The following is a 5,038-nucleotide window of genomic DNA, read 5'->3' as shown; positions in this document are numbered from 1 at the left end:
CAGGAATCCTCACTCTGTCACTAGTATCTGCTTAGCCTTATTTAAGTTGCTACTGCCTTTATTCTCACAATTCCAGATTGTATAATAATTATTGTGTATTGTTTGTGGAACAGCAAACCTCCTTTCTAATTTTGAACCCTTTAAATTTAATTAGTTCAGCCGCATAGAATAGTGACTTGGGGTTTTCAACCCCTTTCTCTCTCTTAGCACCCTCAGTCTCTATGTGCAAACCTTTCCAGTGCTCTACCAGTGACAGTCTTTTCTCTTTCTTTTAACATGTAGATTTCCAAATGCTTTGAGTTTCTGCCAACTAATAAACTTCCCGTCTAGCCTAGCCCAGCAGCACCCACCGACTTCACCCTCCACGCTCCAGGAAACTCACTGTTTCTGCCAGGGTCTCCCGGGGTCTCACTCTTATTTTGAGAATTTTATCTTGAAAAATTTTGTACACTGAGTTGTATGCTGTATGACTCAGCTAGAAATTTCATCGGGGCGGTCAGCTATGCCAGTCTGGGTAGATTACAATACAGCAAGATTTACATGAATACTAATCTAAGATTATTTGCCCACGTGTTTAACATGAGAAGGCAGAGAGGCCACTGAAGGCAAAGGCTTGCAGCAATAATTTTGGGCAGACTTCATCCACTCAGAATGGAAAGTAAGGCTTCCCAAAGCAGTTACGCCTTACTATGGAAACACTGCCAACTCCACCTGAGTTTCTAGCTTGATACCTGCCCTACAGATTTGCAATGTCTAGGTCCTCATCATTAGAATAACAACAACAACCAGTTCATTAAAAAAAAAAAACTCTCTCTCTCTCATGTGCGTGTATACATGTTTATATGGGCGTGCGTGCGTGCGTGCGTGCGTGGGTGTGTATTAGGCACATAAGAAACACAGTCCATGTTCACTGGCACTTTGGGCACTATACAATGGGCAACACAAAGACCCATGAGATGTGCTTGGGTTCCCACAACGAGATGACCACCCCCAGGAGAAATGAGAACAACTAGGTCTGAAACAAGTTGTTCAGAAAAGATAATAATAATAATAACAATAGTAATAATAATGCCTGATTGTCTCATGGTTCTTCCTGCTGTATGTAGTGTATTTTATTCATGTGTAATAATATAAATGTATACGTTAAAAAAGAACCATTTAAAAAAGTAATAAAAAGTAATGAAAAGTAACACGTAGATTTTCCACGTAAATGCCCAGAAATTGGGCAAATGAAAAAGTCAGTGAGATGGAGAGGTCGATGAACATTTCATGAGAAAAGTGAGTGTTGAGCTTGCCCCGGGGGATCTGAGGCTTCCCAGGCACAGGGAGTTCAACCAAGCAGGCAAAAGCAGAAATCAATGTGATCTTGGCCCTGGGAGCAGAAGTGACAGTCTGCCTGAGACTGTGTAGATCTGGATCACTTAGGAATCAAGGTTGAAGAATAAAGGGGCGTTCACAGCAACAAGACTACTAGGATGGGTGCGAAGGCTCTGCGTGGTAAGGAGAGGTCGTGGACTTCTGAGAGAAAGGGAACTTAGAAGTTGCCCGGGCTTAGTAAATTAGCGGCAAGCCAGGGAAACATGGCCTTCCCTTGCTCCTAAAACAGCACGCTCTCTACATGGGCAAGAAAGACAGAGTCCTGAAAATAGCAAACCAGCTACCAAGAAGAGACTTGATACCCTATGAGCATATACAGAGGGAGGAAGTCCCCCTCAGTCACAGTCATAGGGGAGGGGAGTAGGGGGAAAATAGGAGGGAGGGAAGAATGGGAGGGTACAAGGGATCGGATAACAATTGAGATGTAATATGAATAAATTAATAAAATATATTTTTTTTAAAAAGAAAAGAAAATAGCAAACTAGTGGTCTGGTTTGGTTGGTGGACTGTAGGAGCTGAGTGAAGACAAGAGGGAGGATCCCAGGCCTGTGGAACAAGGACCTCTGCCAGGAAATACAATTAAGAGTGTGGTGAAGGGAGGCGACGAGGCCATCTGAACCCAGCATCCTCTTCTGTCTCTCCCACGCCTTAGCACATTTGGCAGTGCCAGGGACTCCATCTTGAACCATGCTCGGGTGTTTCCTCTGACACTGTTTTCCTCCTCATCTTTCAACATCCCCCCCAACACACACACACACACACACAGATCCTCCTCCTAACACATCAGTGTGCTCCACACAGATCAACGGCCATCTTCTCTTTGCAGCCATATACCCTGGAAATGGCCAGTGGTTTCCTAGCCTTAGTGCCCATCATGACTGAGGGAAGAACGGCCTCCAAACAGCTACTGCACTGTCCAACTGGGGGCCACTGTGTCTCAGGATCCTCAGCTCAGTCCTGCTTCTGTGGGGGTCCGGCGTCTCAGCATCCCTTTGTCACTGATTCCTTTTGGTCCTCCGCATTCATTCGCTGGCAGGCTAAGTTCTGCTCATCCTGCCTGGCCCTCTCCTCCGTCCTTGGGAGACTGCATTTTTACATCCACCACCCTGGGTTGTACTATGTCCTCTGTCCTGGATAATTACTCCTGCTTTGCATTTCTCATCTATAATGCGCCTTAGAAGCCGCAACTAGATTAGCATTCCTGAACTGCAGCTCGGATGCATTATTTATCCCTCTCAGTATTCTCCGCCTCCTCCCGGTGTCTTTCAAACGAACTTAAGAGCCCCCAGCTGCTCTTCTGCATCTGCCTTGCCATTCTTCTTTCCCAAGCACTGTCTCCACTCAGCCGAGACTTCCCATCCACACCCAGAGCTGTCTTGCCTCTGGCTCTCTGTCCATGCTATTCCCTCCTCTAGGATCTGTACATCCAAATACTGCCTGATTTTTCAAGGCCCATTCCAAAAGGTCTCATCCTTCTGAAATCTTCCCTAAGGCAAAAAGAAGGGATTACACACACACACACACACACACACACACACACACACACACACACACACACACACATCCTTCATCTGGAGTCCCACAAAATATAACACGTGACTCATTGTTTTTGACGGTAAGTTATACTTCCTGCGTATTTTGCTTATGAGCCAGAGTTACGAAAGTCTTCATGAAAAGAATAGAATCCTTTATACCATGCCCCCCTGCAGAGCACTTAGCAGTGTTTTGCGTGTATTAGGCAATAAGCAAATACTTCCTTAATTAACACTCTTTGAGGGGGCTGGGAGAATGGAGCCCAGTTGGTAGAGTGCTCGCCTCGGATACACAAAGCCCTGAGCTGAGCTTACTCTCTGTACCATGTAAAAAATGGGCACTGTGGCACGGGCACACATGATCCTATTCCTGGCAGGTAGGAGCAAGAAGGTTATCCTCAGCTACACAGCGAATTTGAGGTCAGCCTGGGCTACATATGACCCTGTCTTTTAAAAAGTAAGTAAGGATCAGCCAAATGGCCGAGTGAGCCTGGGCGTCCGGCCACCAGCCTGCTGACCTGAGTTCATGCTCTAGCGCTGACATGGTGGAAGCACAGAGCTGGCTTCTTCTTCTTCTTCTTCTTCTTCTTCTTCTTCTTCTTCTTCTTCTTCTTCTTCTTCTTCTTCTTCTTCTCCTCCTCCTCCTCCTCCTCCTCCTCCTCCTCCTCCTTCTTCTTCTTCTTCTTCTTCTCCTTCTTAAGATTTATCTATTTATTATATATACAATGCTCTGTCCACATATACACCTGCAGGTCAGAAGAGGGCACCAGATCTCATCATAGATGGTTGTGAGCCACCAGGTGGTTGCTGGGAATTGAACTCAGGACAGAGCTGGCTTCGGACTTTACGTGTTTACCGCCCCCCACCCCCATACATGAAAAATCTTTTCAATGCTGAAGTCAATAACTAGGGATGAGAACGTGGCTCATTGTGTGCTTGCTTTACAAGCTTGAGGTCTTGAGTCTGGATTGCCAACACCCAGGTAAAAGATGGGTATGGCTCCACATTCATAACCCGGGTGCTGGGGGGTAGAGGCGGGCAGGTCCTGGCAGCTTGCTGCCCAGTTAGCACAACCAAAGCTGTGAGCCTGGTTCTGTAACAGACCTTGCTTAAGAAACAAATATGGTGGCAGGCAGTAGAGACAGATACCTGAAGTTGACCTCTAGTCTTCACACATGTGTGCACAGATGAGCACATAAACGCACATACATACACATCAACCCCCTCCACACACGCACAAGAAAACAGAAAAATAAATAGGATTATAAAGAAAAACTCTTGAAGATGTGGTGCTGGTATGGGGAAAGTTTTCAAAAAGAAACAGTGGGGGGAAAAATACCTGAATTTCTGACTTACAGTGACAGAGGAAACATAAAATGGTAACCAGCACTGTTGACAGCAGATGGTGGCTTGGGCTTTAGAGAACAGTGAGGCAGCTACATGAACTTGGCCACTTGAGCATTTAAGACTGGGAGTGGACACAGACGTGAGAGAGAACATCTAAGACTACACACAGACCCCACTTGGGCGGGGGGGGGGGCACGGGAGGAATCTGTTTTATCTTTCCATCAATAATAAAACACCAGGACAACTGACTTAAGGGGAAAGGTCATCATTCGCTCATTGCTTCAGAGGGTGCAACTCATGACCGATTGGCCCTGTCGCTTTGGGCCTGTGGCAAAGCTGTACCTCATGGCAGAGGCCCCTAGCAGAAGAAGCTGCTCAGCTCATGGTAGCCAGGAAGCAAAGAAAAGATTCTCTTCAAGGGCACATCTCAGTGACCTCAGTGCCCCACACTGTTCCATCACTTCCCATTAATGCTATGGGTTGGGGATTAAGTCTTCAATATACGGATCTTTGGGGAACATAATCAATATCCAAACAAAAGAGAAGTGTGAACCTGAGCCTGAAAAATAAGAGAATAGAAAATAAGGAAACTACAACCAAAGAGAAAGAGGCAAGAATGAGGACGTGATAAGAACAGCTTTTCCAAAAAGAAGGGGCACTAATGAGGGAGAGAGAGAGAGCGAGAGCGCCATAGGTCAGTCACTGAACATCTACAATGAGCCCCGCACTGTTGGCTGTGCTTGAGTCCAGTGATGAATAGAGCAAGGTCCCCCAAAGACTTA

The sequence above is a fragment of the Acomys minous genome (assembly GCF_964271855.1).
Source record: "Acomys minous genome assembly, chromosome: 3".
Lineage (NCBI taxonomy): Eukaryota > Metazoa > Chordata > Mammalia > Rodentia > Muridae > Acomys > Acomys minous.
Note: the sequence above shows the minus strand (reverse complement) of the source record.